This window comes from Xyrauchen texanus, chromosome 42 (assembly GCF_025860055.1).
Source record: "Xyrauchen texanus isolate HMW12.3.18 chromosome 42, RBS_HiC_50CHRs, whole genome shotgun sequence".
Lineage (NCBI taxonomy): Eukaryota > Metazoa > Chordata > Actinopteri > Cypriniformes > Catostomidae > Xyrauchen > Xyrauchen texanus.
In genome coordinates, this window is record NC_068317.1 from 24,835,368 (window position 1) to 24,855,487 (window position 20,120).

Here is a 20,120-nt window from a genome sequence, read left to right on the forward strand (position 1 = left end):
GGTGGTTAAATGCTTGCTCTTTATCTCAAATTTTTGTTATGAAATAAATTATTTAGACCACAGTGTGTCCTGCCCAGTAGTGGTCTTTAAAAAAGCAAACACATCCAATTCTGAGGTTCTTTAGATTTGCTCGTGCTCCTTCCATTGTGTGTTACGATTGCACGGTTGGTTGTGTAACAGAAACTTATGGTTCCTCTCTTAGAAACAGTAGGAGATGTGGTTTAAGGTTTTGAATCAATATAGATATCCCCACAAAAAATTCCAGAGTGCTATAGAGCAATCTGATGTCTGGCAAAAGGAGATTAAAGGATTATTGTTGGATTTTTTTTTAGATGTGACATTCTGACCCTGATCCTGTACTTTACTGGGGTAGTTGAGCTATAGATGTCTGTATGAAGTGTTTACTATAAATTGAACTACATTATTTTCGGAATACATAGTTTTATACAGCAGTGTGTTTACTGACAGCAGCACATCTTCTATGGTCATGTCTAGATTAATATTTGCTGCTACCAAGGTTAGGATTGGGGATAAGGGTTGGGTTAGTGTTAAGTGTGTCTACAGGCCTCAACCAAAATCAGTAATAAGCAGTTTTATCATGCGGAACGTTTTTTTGCACTTCGGTTTCTTTTGGTGCTCTAAATAAAAGATCCAGAAGAAAGGTGCAAATGCAAAATAAAACCTACCAAATTAAGCTTTGCCCCCATGAGAAATGTAGACACCATGTCAAATTTCCACAGCGCAGCCATGTGTGTGGTAATGGGTTTAAACTCAAGTCTTTATTCATGTAGTTCTTTTCATCTCGGAAGGTGCTAATGGCTTCATTAATGTACCCTGCTTTCTAGCCAAGACAATGGCTGCACTGTAATTATTTTTCTTTTGCATTTGTTTCTGTCTTCTTCATTTTTATTTATGTATTTTTTAAGCTGTGTCTTTCCTTGACTCTGTTTGACGGACTTACCTGCATGCCACCCAGGACTGAGAAGGCTGCAGGTTTTAAATATTCATAGAGCCATTCTGGAATATTTCCTTGTGGGTGGAAGTGTAGATGGGAAAGGAGGGGGTTTGGGCAGCATTACAAGGCAGATTTGAATGGCAGGGAAGTAGGCTAGAGAGAGAGAGAGAGAGAGAGAGAGAGAGAGAGAGAGAGAGAGAGGAGGAGGGGAGAAATGGTGGTGGGATATCCATCACAACCTAATTCAGTGCTCTTTGGTCTGGACCATGGCTGATAGAGTTCCACAGCTCATGTCACTGATTGTATCTGTTAATTGTGTTGTTAGCGATAGGAGCAAGTCAGGTTTGATAACCATTCCTAACTGCTGTGTGTGGTTGCGATTGTGTGTGTGCCGTAGTGGTGAAAAAATTAATAAAAAGACAGATCTGTTCAATGTCAATGTAATGTTTACACCCTTATAATGTGATTAAGGCAGTACTGGGATTAAATTGCAGCTCATGTAAAAAAAAATTTATGTGTTTATGCTCATAATTTTAGTAACCATTATCGTATTGAAACGACGGTTTTAATTGAACTACAGGCATGTATATGCTTTAATCAAATGGTAATAATAATACTGTGGTGTATACTGTATATTAACAATATTTGGCCTAACTATCCTATCAAAACAATAAACATGTTTTTTATATGTATTTAATATTTTTGTAGCATTTAAAAAAGTTACAATTTAGTACCGTTTGTTTATTACATTAGATGTTAATTCTCACAATATAATTTCTTTAGCCACAGCACCTCTGCTGAACAGTGGTGTAGAAATCACTGTTTGGGCTCCATTCAACGCCAGTGGAAAAATGTTTAACATTTGAACAGCCATTCATTAAAGCGAATGATCGAGACTGGGCTGCAACTCAAAAATAACCTCAAAGTAAAAGATTTACTTGAGAGATTGGTTAATTCACATGAGTGTCTTTGGCCCAGTCAGCTGACAGGTCATTCATTGCTCTCTGACTCCAACAGTTCCATGAGAAACTGAACATTACCTTATGAAATGATTCAAAGTAAAACGACTTGTGGTCTGTTTTCACCTTGCGGCCTCTATATTGGCTTGCCGACATTGTTTCCCTCCACTTTTCATGCTGTGAGAGCTTTCATATTCACTGAAAAACAGCATTAATAGGAGAATAAGAATTCATTGTACAGCTAAATTTAGGCCAATGTTTAAAAGAGTGATGTTTATGTATGTTATGTACATTATTTACACACCCTTATGTTATTCTAAACCCATATGACTTTCTGTCTTCTGTGAAACACAAAAGGAGATTATTGTTTTTAAATGTCGCAATTGCCAGTTTCCATACACTCCTGAAACCCCATGTGAAAGCTGTGTGCATTTTCCATTTCCATTTTTGATTTGTAACTAGTAGCACCTAATAAACAAGCAAAAAAATACAAATAAATACAATTCTTGAGCAAACTGTTTCACAGCTGGATTAAGTTGTGAAATTTTAAAGTTTCTTTACCAAGCTGAAGTTTCCATCTTTTTCATCAAATAGTTTATTATGTGTCCAGGAGTGTTGATTATTCATGGTTTTTAGATATTATAGACGTTACAGCTGATTTTCTATAAAGCTGAAAAAATATTTCTGATTAAAAGCAATGGCCAGTCAGATTTTAGAGTGAATGCACTATAATAAGCTATAAGATGCACCCTTGCTCCCTTGCTCCCTATTTAGTGAATGACAACCTCCTGTCTATGCTGGTCTCAGAACAGTTCAAAATGCATCTTATTTTCATCCTAACTCCATATAAAGCCTCTGAAAGCAAAATTCTTAAGCTTTTGCATGAATACATGCATTCCCAATGTGAAAATGCACAGTAAATATGAATGCATTTACTCATATTAAACAATAGAACCACATTTCACAGTGATGACAAAATAAAATATAACAAAATGTATATTAAAATTAAGTGAAATGACCCACAGATTTGTTACTGTGAAAAGTTTAAAGCAGCATATCAAACTAAACTAGAGATGCTACTCTGTACAACCAAACAGGGTTCAGTGGAAATATTTGAAGAAATTTCTACCAGAACCCGAGGTCTCTTTTAACATCATATTTTTGGGTCCGATCCACGGTCCGATTACGTCATCAATATGAGTACAAGCGGCAGCTGTTTACTACTGTAACTAAGCAACAACTCAAGAAGATATCAGCTTCGCTGTGTTATTGAAGTTTTCATCTCTTTGGATTTACCACCAAAACATTACATGCACAAAACGACAATTATGTTTGTCTGCCACAGATGTATTGAATGTGCTATGGTGTGAAGAATATTTGCGTTTGTCTGCCGCAAGCCAGCGGATGTGACGCAAGAGTGAACAATGTGAGCTGCTCTCTGAAGGACATTTATTTGGACACAAGCTGGTATGTTCTTTAGACAATAATTGCGATTGGGAGCCTGCAAAGACGCCCCCAAATGAACCGAACTTTGACATCATTCGAACTTGGGTGCGCTCGAAAAGTGCTGTCGCTGGGATTCTTTCTCCATCTCTCCCAACAGTGCTTCAGTCTAGCTCACTTACTGTTTACTGCCACCACACAGAACCAAGAAAGATATAGAGAGAGAAAGATTGAAACATAGAGAGAGAGACAGCTACTGTTTGGATTCATGTTCTCCCACATCCTCGGCTCAGTGACCTGCCTCTTTCAGTTATCACTTCCATTCTTTTCTCTTTCCTCTTTTTTTTTTGGTGCCAGCACTTAAATGCTCTTCAAAACCCCCCTCCTCTCTTGTTCTCCGGTTCCTGTTTAACCCTGTTTGTCCTGACATTCATAAATTCCTCCTTTTTTCAATTTCATTCTCTACATCCTCACTTAACCTTTCATTCTCTGATTGTGTGCTTGAAAACTAGTTTCTGTTATAAACCCTCTTGTAAGCAGTCCTCTTACAGGGGCTGTTCATTCTCACCCATAAATCCCACTGTAAAGCGCTTTGCCGTACAATCAAAGCTCTTTTGTTGGATGTGAATAGTTTTTGAGTGGTCTTGTGGAGCACACCAGCTTTTGAGTTTGTGTCTGGCATGGGGTCTGACCCAGTGGCCCCCCAACTGTGAGCATGCCATTTGGAGATGGGCACTTTTTCTCTCTCCTGGGGCATATTTTCAACAGTCCTAAGCTCACACAGTTGTGGCTGAATGGGGTGCTTTTCATTTGGACAGGAGCTGTAGAAATGAGCTCTTTGTGACAGTAATCTCACTATGAGGAGTTCTAGAGTGTCGTCTTCCATAGGATTTGAGCTGAGAAACTGGGTCATGGGATTGTCAGCACCCTTATGGAGATTCACAGTGGGGGTGGCTTTAAGCAATGAGTGTGTGTGTGTGCTCTTATGCCTCTGGTTTTTTAAAACCGAATTTCAGGAGTGTAGATTCGTGAGGTTAACACAGTTAAGAGACATCAGCTTGGTGCACACTGGTGCTCTTCGTCTTTATAGGGGGCTGTAGTAATCACATACTTAGACCTTTAGTTGGGTTTTCACAACCGTTATCTTTGGCACATGATGTTCAACATGCTGCTGGGTGACAACATGACGGTGGAATTGCAAGAGTTTATCTTCTGCCTTTAATTTTGTTAAATGTACCTCGGACACAGTCACCATTCAAGCTCTTACCATCCCAATAAACCCTCTTGACTGTTTTTGTTGGATAAATTGAGAATAGAAATTTTTATATTGGGAAATTTTAGTGTTTTTATTTATTTATGGTAGAGATGGGAATGAGCCAGCTCAAAAGAGTCTTTCGGAGCAGGAAAACACTGGGGAAGCTGTTTTTTTCCAAGCTTTTTGATTCACTAAAAGAACCAGCTTATGAGAGTAATTTGCAGGGAAATCTTATTACATTGGTAGCGCGCTGTATGTTTCATGCCATAGATTCAAAAGAACCAACTCATTAGAGTTATTCTTTCGGGAATCTGTATACACTGGTCATGCTGTGTGTTTCATGTTGTAGATTCAAAAGATTCAAACCGCCTCATAAGAGTCATTTGTGAATTGAACTACATTGGTAGTGCTGTATGTTTCGCATCGTAGATTCAAAAGAAGCAGCTCATTTAGAGTTATTCATTCGAGAATTGAAGTACACTGGTTGTGTTATGTTTCATGCTGTAGATTCAAAAGAACCGGATCATTAGAGTTCTTTGTTTGGAAATTGCATTACACTGGTCAGGCTGAGTGTTTCGTGCTTTACATTCAGTAGTGGGTAAGCTCTGCCTGCAAGAAACACTGTCAGAGTATATTAGTACAATGTTCCACCCACATTAGTGGAAAATTGCATGTCAAACTGTTCCAGTATTGTTTTAAATATTGTATTTTTTAAACATGTTCTTGGTTCCTAACCTTAATTTACAGTATGGGTTTTTTGTCTTTTATGGATAGGGCAATGTAAAGTGATTGGAGAATAGAGGGAGGGAGCTCTTTATGTGTTGTGAGCATGTGCACTACCCACTGTGCCACAGCTCTGGCACTGGAGTTGTTTTTTATTGACATGGTCTGACCTTTTATATTTACCATATAATGCATGTCAGTCCACAGAACGTGGCATTTCGTGCCACCCTGAATCTTTTTGCATAATCAGGACATAAACAGTAGTCGAAAATGTACGACAATTGACAAATTTATGCAGGTATATAATTTTAACTGGTATTTCGATGTAAGAGCTAAATACCTGAACTGCATGCAAACTTTGACCTATAAGAGGCAGTTTGCTCACATGTGACATTTATTAAAACAGTTTTGGTCCGTTTTGAAATGTTGCCTTGTGAAAGTGAACCGAACTAAGAAGAAAATGCAACATTGTAAAAATTTAGCCTCTGTTTCATAACAATTTAAACGAGCCACAGATCTGAAAACGCCCTTAGTCTGTACTTAAACTGAAAATGACCACAAGCATTCCTGTCAATACTGTTACATGTGGTCATTTGCTTTTAGCATGCTGTTACTGTGCCGTGAAAATAACATTTTACATACTGGGTCAATTAATTGTCACTGCTACCTGCTTATAGCTTGTACAGCTCGGAGAACCATGAAGCTGGATGTTCAAAATTGAGCTATGAGCCAGTGGCGTAAGCTTTTTCTTCAATATGCTTCTGAGCCTTTCCAGCATAGTGCTAGCTGCTCATTGCCAGTTTGGAAGTTAGTAAGGCTGCAATTTAGTGTAAGTTTTGCTTCCAACCAGTCAGTCTTTATTAGCCTTGGCAGATATTTTGAAAGTACAAGACATATGCAATGGCCATTTCTTTTACCCTTGATAGTAATATCTTTTCTGGAATTCTTGAATATCTTTTATCAAATTTCCAGTGGCTGAAAATACTTGCTTGAATGTACACTACCAGTCACTTCAATGAATTTTTGTTTCTGATCTGATCTCTTGTGCATACATGTTTGAATGTATTTAAATATTTGAATATATGGATATAGAGTACATGTTTAGAATAATTGCTAAAATAATATATTGCCCAGATGCCATTTAGATTAGTAGTATGCTGTTAATCAGCTGCGGATAGAAGCGTCTCTCCATCTCTGCCCTCCATCATACTGTCTAGCCCATGTCATCTGCCCATTTCTGTACCTCCAGCTGCTGCTCGGATCAATAACACTGTAATATCATGATAGTAAACAACATGGAATGACCTGTCTGTGGATGGCAAAAGGCTAGTCTGCAATTTAAGCACATTGTACAACTGTCACAACACAGAGGATTCATGAAACTTGTTTTCCTTTGCGTGCAGTTGTCTCCCAGAAAATTGTAGAATTTGTTACAGTTTCATATTTCGGGCATGCCAGTATAAATGACACCCAAATAAAACACTGTCAGAAAACTAGTAGTAGCGTCACTAATGACAATTACATGGAACATAGTTGGTATTAAATTCAGGGCAGTTCCTTTGTGGCTGAACTGTTGTCTTTGTAAGTTTAAAGGCTGAGAAGATTTAAGTTTAGAGTAAATTTGGGCCCATCTTTCTCAGAAAGCAGTGACTTGGAAACTGTGAGCTCTGTTGGAGAACATCAGGATAGCTTACAGATGTAGCTGGTGAGATCTTTCTCTCGCCATTGGTTCTTGGGTGTGGACACCTATAGGAGAACAAGAGAAGGAATAGAGATTCTCTATAGCCTGAGCATCAAAGACACAGAGCGCCATCAATTATACAGGGACATTGACAGCTAACAGAACTGTAACATTTTCATCCTGGACATTTAGCACATCAGTCCTTTTACTTTCTGAGTCTTCAAGATAAATGTATTAATGTTTTTGAATGCTTTTACTAGAAGTTCTTTGTCTCCGGCTATAAAACCAACAGTTTTTCTTTTCATTGAAGGGTCCGGAAACTGGACATTTCTTCCGCCCACCCCCTACCCATTTACTCTCAGTTTAGAAGTCACTAGAGGCCTACTATTCCAATACATCTAGAGTAAATCAAAACTGTGAATGAAATATTAACTGTAGGATTAAAAAACAAAGCAAAAAGAAAAAAACTGTTAATAACACACACTGCACCTCTAAATATTGTGTGATTTCAGGAGGTTTGGCCAAAATAACTATTAAAATAACCATGATGCGGAAGTAAAAATGTTATGTGTAATTTTTGCACCACTGGCATCACCAGACCCCAACTGCCATTGGTTGGAAATCAGTTAGTTGCACCCCAAATCCACACCATTGGTTGAACCAATGTTGCCGTGTCAGTCTGGTTGGGATACTCAAACAAATGTAGCTGTTTTAATAGCCAGAGTGTTTAAACCTTTCAAGGAAATCAACCTAAAAATGGCTTTCTTCTAGTTTTCTGTTATGTATATGAGGCTGAGATGGAAGAAAGTATTTTTACCCACAGTAATCTTCAGCTTGTATTCTTTTAAAAACATTTTTAATGTTCAGTATGGACATTTTAACATATTAACATGAATTACAGAGATGACACTACTCTCTTTACAGTGTTTACCTGTTTTGATGCTGATATTGCCTCACAGTGACATTGTAAATGGGTTTCTGCATCCGTTCTGTCTTAATGGCACTCTGTTTTTTTTATGTGTGTGTTGAAGAGAAAGATGGCACGTGTCAGTGCCTCCACGTGTGGCATTCAGCTTTTTTCCCCCTCAAAACTCTCTCAATAATTTATTCACTGGGCTGCAGATGACAAGAGGGCCTTACGACCAGAAGGAACAGTCCAATGGCTCAGAGTCCTTTTTTAAAGGATAAAAAAAATTGGTTATAATGACTGCCATGTACAAATTAATCTGAAGTGTGGATTTTTTTACAACATTAAAATAATTTTCAGTTTAATATGCAGAGACAACTTAAAGTACACCAATTGTAGGTTGGTTTCATTGAATAGTGTGAACACTGGCTCTGTGGCACTATCAAAACAGCTGTTGGTTTGAGCATCCTGACCAGCCTTACACAGCAACATTGGCTCAACCAATTGTGTGAGTTTGAGGCGGAGCTACCTGTTTTTTACAGGGGTAGTGTTCAAAAAAACCTTGAAAAGATAATTATTCTTGCAATTCCATTTGGTGACTCTTAAGGGGGTTGCACACCAGACACATCTGGCGGACGACATGGTGCATTTTAAAATTTGAAACAACTGTTTACAATGAGCGCAACACGCATATTTTCCATTAAATTTGACCCAAATCATTATCAAATGACATACTGTAGATTATTTACTCTATTGGTATTCATTCTTGAAGAGGAGAAAAACCTTGGTAAATTTTGTGTGTACCTGAACCACATCGACATGCCCTGTGTTTGATACCAGTGTCGTGTCCTAGCCACGAAGCGGCATGGCACTTCTTCTCCAGTGTGTGACCACCTTTAAGGGTTTAGAAGATTTTCCATAATTAAAAAGGTGGAGCCAATGGACAAACTATATTAAAATGCCCAAAAGCATTTGCACATGTGATTAAATGGAGCCACTATCAATTAAATAAGAGACACTCTTTTAAGAGGAGCCAGATTCTGACTATGGAGTCTGGCGCACACTAGTTAAAAAGACTGATGTATAGTTTGTGATTACAGTCCAGCACAAACTTTCATGCATGCAATCTACAGTAGATTTCAGCAATTATCCAGTAAGATTAGAAGGAACAGCAATGTTTGGTCAGATTACAAGTGAAATTCCACAAGAGTGAGTTTGAGTTTCACTCCTGGGAAGGTTATCAAAAGATCAATGTGTATAGATATTAAACTGCAATGTACGATTTTTTTGTGTCAGAGTACTTTCAAAGCAAACAGTTGTAAAAGTGCACTTCAGCAGCTATTTTAATTGCTGTTCTATGTTCAGAATTAATGCAACCCTCTAGAAACACTGTTTGAAGTCACTTCTTTATTTTCTTGTCATTTTACCTCGATAAAGGCCATAGCTTTGTATGCTTGCTCAGAAAGACGAAAAGAAATGTGTAAGAAGAGAAGAATGTTTTTATTGCTACTTTTCTCACATGTATAGATAATCTCTTTTTCATTGCTCTCCACCCAAGAGCTGCGGTCAGAAGCACCCCCCTCACTCCCTCTGTAGCTCACCGCACTGAAATAACAGCAAGACCGCCAGTCTCCAAACACACCTGTTATTCATTTTAACCCCGATGATTATAGAGTCTGTGAGAGAACTGAAGTATTAAGTGCACTGTAAGTTTGAGTATGTCTTTGCCAAGCTAGATGCAACATCAACCACAGTTAAACATGACATTCATCAAACTGTTTTAAGCTTTAAATATGCAGTGCTTTGTATAATAACTGCTTACTTTACAGTGTAAAATGAATATTATAATTGGTGTGTTTGCATGCATCACTATTGCTATTGTTCATAATTAAGGTTTGGGGTGTCGAATCATCTGGAGGTAGCCATTAGGTAGCCAGAGATAGATAGGTCTATTACTAAAATCAGTTGATGCTTGTTGTATTACATGCCAATGGTGTGTATTACATGCCAAATGTCAAAAAATATTAAAGATATTGTGATATCCTTTAAGATTCCTAAGAACAAACTTTCCCTTTTGTATTAAAAATTTTAAGGCCCTATATGCTTAAATACCAGAGATAGGGGGCTCTAAATGTGGCTCCATCCATAGTCACATTTTTACTCATTGTCAAGATGAATAAAGGCTCTGAAATCATAGGTCAAAATTAAAATTTTTGGCCCCTCCTCTACAAAATATAAATTACTCCACTAATATTGATTCATTGTATTTAATAGTTTGACTTATCTTCATTTATGCTTCTTCTATTCTTTTTTTTTTTATCTTCAGAAAAAGTTTTAACAAAATAAATTAAGCTGGAAAATGTCTGAAGAAGAGAATTGCCATGGAATATCCCTTAAGGTTTTTGCTAAATTCTTTCTTTTTGAAAAAGGTCAGACTTCCTTGGCAAATGATAAAATGGGTAAACAAGCAAACAAACAACAACAAAAACAAAAAAACATTACACTTGCATTTTGAATACACATGCCATATTTAGGTACCAGAATAGAGACTTGGGATGGAGTCTTGATTTGGGCCATTTCGCAACAATCTAGCAACCACTAAGAAAACCTTAGCAAATGCAAAGCAATAAGCTAACAATCAGTACACCATAGTATCACCCTGGCAACCAATCAGAAATGTTTGGCGTCATGTCATTGAGTTTTGCATTGGCAAGCACATCTCACAGTTATTTACTGAATTAGCTTTTTTGCAGTTCATTTGTAGGCTACAAATGGTAAATGGCACCTTTTTAACCTTAACAGTATTCAAAGCACTTACACTGTGTCTCATTCACACATTTACACACATTCACACACCAATGACAACTGAGCTGCCATGCAAGGCGCTAGCCTGCCATTTGGAGCAACTTGGGTTCAGTGTCTTGCCCAAGGACACTTCAGCATGTGGAGTCATGTGGGCCAGGAATTGAACCACCAACCCTGTGATTAGAGTCCCACATGCTCTACCACCTGAGCCACAGCTGCCCATACAGAATACTATAATTCACAATTGATTTGTGTGTGGTTCTCAAAGGTGGAACATCTGCTGTTGCTGGAATTGATTTTGAAGGACAACAAGGAAAATTATATAGCTTCGCTTTCAGGTTGGATAAAGTTGTCCACCTTGTCTCTTTCAGTTGTTTCATGGGATTAGGCAGACTTTTTATCTCTGGCTCAAGAGGACGTTATATGCCACAAGGTTGATGGGATGCTCCAGCTAGGCATAGCAGCAAAGCCTGGGAGATTGGCCCTGTCACTGTGTGCACAATGAATGAATAGAGTGAAATAGCCTTTGGAAAGAAAGGGCACTCCTGGGAGATTGAGAGCAGATTGAGAAAAGGAGAAAGGAGAAAACCAGCAGTGGAGATGTTTAAACCCTCTCATGACATAAGCTGTGGTAATTCAACAGGCACTTTGGATGTTGAAGGCCAGGTGCAAGCTGTGTTATTTGAAGTGTGCGTGAGAGATTTAGAGGTTTGTGCTGCCAGTTTTCCATGATTATTGGAAAAGGTAAATGTTTTGACCTCTGACTTGAAGGTTCACACCTTATGAAAAGTTGTCTAATTTCCAAAATTGCTTCTGGGATCAGCTCTCTTGATGGTCAGTGACTACCGCAACCCATGAGACTGGGCCCCACCCACAAATGGTGATGTCACTCACAAGCATTCGGGGTGTAATAGTACAGCTGATAGTGTTGTTATTTAGGGCAATTTAGCCCTCACCTAAATAGTAAAAATACTTTCTGAAAATATAGCTGAAATATGTTTTTATCATCTTTCAATATTTATTTCATGTAGAAAGTGTAAATATGGAGCCCACAGCAAGTCTACAGTCAGTTGTTGGCTCCAGTCAGTGTTTTAGTCCAGAAATTGGCTGAATGCAGTGTATGTGTATGTGAGAATATTACTAATGACCTTTTAACTGCATTCCCAGCGGTTGTGCTCTGAGCAATGTCTGGCTCTCTCCAGTCATCTCCTCATCGGCCTGGATCGGTGAATTTGTTTTCCCTACAAAAATCAATGCTACATTGCCTAATGGCCAGGGTAAAAAGGGCTGAAAAGACTTAAAAAGTCTCCGCTGTGCAACCGGATGCTAAATCAATACACGGTTCTAATCACCAGAACACTTCCATTCCTGTAGGTGAGATCGAGTTCTTCTAATGCCAAGAACATTGTTGATTCCTATAAGTTAAAGGTCTGCAGGTCAATGCTTACTCAAAAACAGAAATGCAAATACGCAAATATCTAAAGACAAGTTTGCCAAAGTAACCTTGAGGCTCACTGATATTATTTAATTGATACAACTTAGGGGAAATTGAACTTCGAAACAGATGTACTTTGACTACACTTCAGGTTGAGTAAACATCAAAGAACTGATGAAAGTAGAAGTTCCACTAAACACTAAAACCAAAGTGTTTTGTTTTTTTGGTGGACCATCAACTAACATGTAGTTGCATGAAAATAGACTGAAATAAAAATAAATGTAAAGAGATTGCCTTAAGGTTACATCAAAACGATTGTGAGTGGATGACTTCATTGGAGCTTTTGTGGGGTCCATATTTGTGTATTTGATGACCAAGCACATGAAACGAGCCTATGAAATCGGCTATAAAGAGTTAAAAGGGAAAAGGAAAATTCAGTGAAAGACTTTGAGATTTTTTGAGAATCCTTCACTATGTGTCTAGACAATAAACTATTTCACTCTTCAATCCCTCTAGAGTGCTATGAATTAATTCTTGATTCACACTCAATGAATAGAACAGTTTTGGAATTATGTTGCCTTGGAAACTAGTACATAAGCCTCTCTCCTGAGAAAATAGAATGCTCTATTTCTGTAAGGACAGTACCCTGTGGTTGTCGCTGACCTGGCCATACCTTAGCAACACTCCTCTCCCTTTAGAGGTAGGTCTGCCGTGTAGTTAAATTGAAAAGGGCACCTGAAGCGCTATAAGCAAGGTTGTCACTCTCGCTGTCTCACTCTCTCCCTTAAGGGGGAAGAAAGTCTTCTCGCCTGTGTCTCTCATATCTGAGAAAAACTCCAACATACCAACATACTTGCCTAACTGGATTGACAACACAGTTTTCATTTCCAATTTTACATCAAAATTGTATTGTGGTACTAAAGAAAATATTGTTGTTTAGTTGCTCTTCCATAGCTTAGGAGACTTTAAGGATTAATGTTTTATTTAGGTATCAACTTTGTCTTAGATTTTTCAATTTAAAGTTCTTTTAAATAAAAATAGACACAAACGAGACAGTTGTTGACACATGGTAAGGGTTAATCACTTTAAAATTAATGTGGATATAATTAGTGATCGCAGAGGCAGATAAATCGGCCGATATTCTGAATTTATTTAATTCGGACGATACATATTCCCATTTGACCGATTTGTTTCTTGAGTGCGCTGAGAATCGCCTGTTTGCATGTGAAGCTACTGAGACATGTAAACAGCCAGTCAAGGTTCATTTTGTTATCATGTGCTATCGTGTTTCGGCAGTTATTGGCAGGTGTGCAACACGGTCTCATTTAAAAAGTCTGCATATCAGAGCTGCGGCAGACGCGTTTGAGCTCATTATGTTAAAGTGCTCGTCTGTTTCATTCTCCCTCTCTCTTCTCAACTGTTCCCTGTAACTTTTAACTGTCTTGTCTATTGATAAAAAGGCAAATATCAGTAAAACTAATATCATATACCGTATGCAAATATGCACATATCTCCATTAAACAGATGCAATAAACCAACCTCACATAACTTCAGCAGATCCAGCATCCTTTGGAGCGCTCATTTATTTACCTCTAAAGCAAATATTCTATCCGCCTCTCTTCAACAGTTCCCTGTAACTTTTAACTGTCATGTCTAATGATAAAAAGGCAAATATCAATAAAACTAATATCATGTAGCCTACCATCTGCAAATATGTGCATATCTAATTTAAACAGATGTAATTCACAAACCTCATAAAAATCCAGTGTTTTCTTCCCGTCGAGCGCTCATCAAATATCTTCCTCTGAAGCACATATTCTATCAGCCAGAATCAAAACTTCAGGATCAGGATCAAAAGTTCTTCTGATTTAAAAATCATGACGGTCCATCCATGTCAGGAGATTGCTGCTTGCGCTGTATCCGCACAAACAGGTGTGTGCAACTTCAAAGGAAAAACTATAAATAAATGTTGGTTTTCGATTGTAGACTTTGGGATCTTGCAAATCTGGGCCCATGTGAGACATTGCTGAGATTTTTTGATGAGATTAGAGGTGTCAATTTCTCAGGAGAAGAATCTGTCCAATACATCTATTACAATGTTGTCTTGGAGAAACATATTATATAAAAACATTCAAAAAAATATATTTCCCATGCGTATCATATTCACGTACCACAATATTTGCATGGTACTCCAAAGTATTTTAAAGAATACCATAGGATTACATTGTACCAAAAAAACACTGTACTTTTTGTGTGTAGTTTATATACAGATGTGCCAAATTACCTTTGATTGGGGAAATTTGTTGGATGTAAAAGAGGCTAACTCCAGATCCATGTCCGTGGTCCATGTGATGGGGAAGAGTCTCTCTTGGCTGGCTGTTAAGGTGATGTGCTGATGTCTATTGATCTGCCTCATCCAATATGAAGCAAAGGCTGTTGACAGAATGAGAAATATACTAACAGCAACCATTCGTCTCCATGGACCAGGGCATTAACACTCTCTCCAAATACGTCTCTCATCCGCCGCCTCGCAGGAAGAAAAAAAGTTCTCTGCTGTTCATTTTTTTCTTGCTTGCTTTCTCTCAGAATGGTGTTGCTCTTTGTGTCTTTCTGTCTGAAGGTATTACATATAAAAGCTATTGATTATCTTGTGCCAAGGGGACACCAATCACACCAATGTAAATATTTGATAAGGGAGCCATCTTAGATCACCCTGAGATGGGCTCAGTGTTTTTTATTGCTTTTTGTCTCTTAGGCTCTTCCAAGGAGGTACAATCTCATTAGATTTTCTAGTACATCTCCTTTGCTTATCCATAATTTGTGATGACTTTGTGTTGTTTGGTAGAAAAGGCCATTTTTTACAGACTGATCACATTGTGAATTTGGTGACAGTAGCTGGAAAGTTCTACTTCTGAATTTTAAATTGGTCTGTGTTTAACTAAATCGAACCTCAGCCCCAATTGGCGGAAGCAGGGACTGATTTTTAATGTATGGGCATGAGTGAGCTCCAGTTTCTGGGTGAAATGTTGTATTTTAAGTTTTATTTGTGAACTACAGTCAACAGGAATGCATATTTTATGAACCATTAACCATTTTCTCAAACCCTAAACCTAACTGTCAGTGGAGTAAAAACTTAATTTTAGAGTGAAAATGCAACCTCTGAATCACTTCCATTTTTACGTCTGTAATTTGATGTATTAATAACTGAAACAGGTTATTCAATGAGGAAAAAAACAATGGTAGTTGACTTCAGTTTAATTGATCTTTAGCTGGTGAACAGAATGGCGGTGCTGGTCCATAAGCTAGACCAGCACCAAGCCAGCACTAACTAGCATGAACCAGCATTAAAATATATTGTCTTTACAATATCAGTCATGCCTATACTCATTTTATTTGACTAAATTAAAGTTTTATTTCAGAAGACTCACCTTGTTGGAGGATGTTTTCTGCTCAAAAGCTCTAATGGTCTCAGATTAGAAATTCAGACCAATTAATCTAATTAAACTGAGTAGCTGTGTGGAGGCAAATTGCTTCTCCTGCATCTGTCCTTAACAACGTTGCTTACCTATCTGTCAGTGTTCTTTCAATTGCAGTTAGCAGGCATAGTCACAGTTTGCCTTGTTGCCTAGGTGCTGGCTTTGAGATACTGGACCAGTTGGGTTGCACAAATGGCCAGGCTTTCCAAGGGCTTTCTGGTTTGGCAGTAAAAAAAAAAAAACAGGAGATTGCAAAACCACAATACATACATACACACTGTTTCGTTTCAGGCCTGGTGCCAAACCACCATGGGGACTTCACACCTCGTACCACACAATGACCACCAGAAGTGTCTTAGATGTGTGGACCACAGGTCTTAGTTTAGTTCACTAAAGGCCGTGTTTTTACACCCCAAGCAGTATAACTTCACCTAATAACCCTGAAAACAGAAATTCTGTATGTTTTAGCTGAGAATTAATTAGGTCAGTGAGTGCGGCCAGTGAGAACATGCTAGATAACCGGATTTGTACCAGAAATCAGTAAGCCTGTTAGCATAAAGCTTTAGTTAGAACAACAGTATATGCATGTGAGAAACGGGTTTGTGTGTGTGTGTGTGTGTGTGTGTGTGTGTGTGTGTGTGCAGTTTAAGAGGATATTTTTTTAGGTTGCAAAATCTTAATTACAAGGGTATTATGCTATGAATGTGGTTTATGAGGACATTTGTAGTGTTCCCATAATTCAAATCGCTTAAAAACATACTAAACAATGTTTTTTTGAAAATGTAAAAATGCAGGATGTTTTTTGTGAGGGTTAGGTTTAGAGGCAGGCTTATGGTTTGGGGATAGAATCTATAGTACTTACGGCCCAAAAATCATTATGTCTATGGAGAGTCCTCAAAAGGATAGCTGTACCAACATGTGTGTGTGTGTGTGTGTGTATACTGTATCTGTGTTTGTGTGTATATCTCCACATTTACACATTTTGTATTTTTTTCACAATAGAAAAACAGGAACTATGCAGCGCTCAAAGCTCTGGCATTGGAAAACAATAGTGGCTTTCTGTGTATTTATGGTTGGGTGGATTATAACATGTCCATAAATAAAAGGATAACATGCTAAATAACTTTAGCCAGTATGACCCTGAGAAAGGAAGGATTTAGTAATTTCACACTGTGGAATAATGAAAATATCCACTTCCTTCCTGTAAGAGTCGTCTTAATGGGATTGTTCACCCAGATGTCCTAATGTTATTCCAAACCCAAATTACTTACTTTTTCTGTGGAATACAAAAGGAGATGTTAGACAGTAGCCTATTTCACTATTCACTTTCTTTTTATGGAAAAAGATGGAATGAAATTGAATGGTGACTGAGGCTTTTGTTCTGCCTAATATCTCCTTTTGTGTTCCACTGAAGAAAGCAATTTATATGGGTTTGGAATGATGTGAGGGTGAGATGACAATTTTTATTTTTATTTTTAATTCGAGTGGTCTGAATTACCTTGTGGCATTTGAAGTAAAAGCATATAGAACAAATTCTTCTTCCTTTAATCTCTTAGAAAGATCTCCCACAGAGAGGGTCTAATCTTTACTAGAGCATTATCTATTTCATGTATTTCTTACTCTTATGTGTGGACATTTGTGTGAACTACTTAGATGTGGAGAATCTGTATAATTTGCAGTGAATGAAGTCTACATGTGCTACATACTTTGCACACTCCAACAATCCCTGCAAATTCTGTGGTTCTACGTAGATGAGAATTGGGGCTAAAATGGGCCAAATACATTCAATAGCAAAAAGAAACTTGACAAAGTGAAGGCAGCTCCTTATAGAGATTTCTATGGTTTAATTGTACATTAAATCAACAAAAGTGTGACATTACTGACGGATATCGGATGCTTTGACTATCTGACCTTTTACAGCGTTTCATATCAGTGCAGCAATATGCTGTACTATGGTTGATTGGGAATGAGTGAAGTGAAAGGTGTTGATTAATTAATTAAGAGGGACGGCTGTCTTATTGATCATGAAATGTCTACGGCCATTAATTAATGCTTATGTAGTGGTAAATCAGAACATAGTTTAATGGATTGGTGGAGGTCGATGTGCTTGTAGGTGTAAATTGTTTTCTGTAGCATGGGCTGTAATGCATACAAATACAAAAATTATTATCAAGAATAAAAATTTTGCCCTAATATCAAAGAATTTACTAGAAAAAAAAAGAAATTATGATTCAACATGTTTGAATAAAACATTTTTTTTTATCCACTTTTCTCCAAATTTGGAATGCCCAATTCCCACTACTTAGTAGGTCCTCATGATGGCACGGTTACTCACCTCAATCCGGGTGGCGTGTCAATATTCGCTGAACTACCCAGGCCGACAACTTGAATTTTCTTGATTAACAAATATGATCGTGCATGTAAAATGTCTGGAAATAGCATTTTAGCTTAGCATAAAGCTGAGAATATACACAAGTTATATTTCTATTTCTCCTGCTTACTTCTCTGTCTGCTCGTATGAATGTTACACATCATAAGATAGTGTTTCACCTCTCTTCAAATGCACTTTGGATCACATCATTTATATGTGTAAATGCTTTCCATCTGAAAGCACTAAATATTAAATGAAATAAATGACAATAAAATGCAAAGACATCTTTTCAGTAATCAAAATACTTTTTGAATGTAACTGTATTCTAATTACCAATTATTTAAACTGTAACTGTATCGGAATACAAGTACTTACATTTTGTATTTTAAATACGTAATCCAGTTACATGTATTCCGTTACTCCTCAAACCTGTGAAGAAGAAAAACATTTCTATATATTTAATATTACATATATATATATATATATATATATATATATATATATATATATATATATATATATATATATATATTAGGGCTGTCGATTTAACGTGTTAAAGGTGCGTACACACTGCCAGCGACATCGCGCGCGACAGCGACTCAATATCATTCATTTTCAATGCGAGCACAGCGACTTCCGGCGACACGAGCTATCGCGACCGTTGGCGCTAGATGTGGGCGTGTCCAGCGACGCGACAAAGTTGAGAAAAGTTCAACTTTGGAGCGACTAACGGAAGCGACAGCCAATAGGAGAGACGACGGGAGAGCTCACGTGATCCTTCTCTCTCTCTCAGCTCCTGCAGTATCGGAAAGATGGATGAAAGGCTAATTCTTGCTGTTAGAAATTTTCCAGTGCTCTATGATATGTCTCTTCCCACGTACAAGGACATTTTTAAGAAAAATACTGCATGGAAAGGTGTATCTGAGATCGCGAGGATTTTATGGACCCAGACAGAACGGCATTTGCATTTTCGCCGCAGATAAACAGCCGCTCTGGCAAACAGCACGCCTGGTTTCTCATTCATCTTTGATATAAAGCATTTTATGTACTGATTCCATTTATATTTAGTATTTTCCCTCCAAAATGTTTGTTTTTAGTGGCAAGAAAAGAGATTCGCTCTCAACAGCAATGGAATGACATCCGTGAATGTCATTTATAAACGTTACTAGGCAACCAGTAGTGGGAACACCCACTAGCGACTTCACCGCCAGCCACTGGCGACCTGCAGCGATAAAGTCGCTGGCAGTGTGTACGCACCTTAATTCAGTGCGTTTAATTTTTCCAAAAATAACATGATAAAAAATGTACACAATTAATCGCAATGTCCCACGGACCATAATAAGGAAGATTCCTGAGAAATGCAAGCTTGTAGTACCAACTGTTTACTCCAGAGGGCAGTAAGTGAAATTTCAGCTGTATGAGCAATGCGCAGTTTATACAGTGAAGAACACACTTCAGTAGGCAGAACAACACAAACATGCATTACTTTCTTCCGTTCAAAACACTGGAAGGAGCGCAAATGTGGACTAATGGATCTCAAGATGTGTTTAAAGATTGAGTATTAAACTATATTTAACTTGACACAGTGACCTAAACATTTTATGCAGTTTATGATGCAATGCACCCGAGACACTACACAAGCATGTCTGACGCAGGTGTACATTGACGGGTCGTTAAACAAGTCCTCATAATGAATCTCGAACTGATTGACAAATTGACTTGTGAAATGGATTGCTGTGAACTGTGTGCCAATGATTGAGTTATGATCATTAATATGGTAGTAAACAATACTTTGTATTCTAAAGCTGCTTTTTGTATTGTCTTATCAATGATTAACACTTCTGCTACAAGAATGTAATGCATTTTAATTATCTGAATATTTTTTATTATATATATAATTTTTTAATATTTAAAGATAACTGTATAATTATTTCATCATTATATATTGTATATATATATATATATATATATATATATATATATATATATATATATATATATATATATATATATATATATATAATATATATATTTGTTTTTGTTTTTGTTTTTTATAACAATAAAAGTTATTTTTAATGTGGAAAATTAAAAATAACTCTCATTTTTTCAA

The 20,120-nt window shown here is 37.4% G+C and overlaps 1 protein-coding gene across 1 annotated transcript in view; it reads left to right on the forward strand.

Annotated features, from left to right (window-relative positions):
• LOC127635366 (ephrin type-A receptor 3-like) overlaps window positions 1-20,120 on the forward strand; it is a 79,880-nt gene that overhangs the window by 17,155 nt on the left and 42,605 nt on the right. The gene's annotated exons all lie outside the window — the stretch shown is intronic.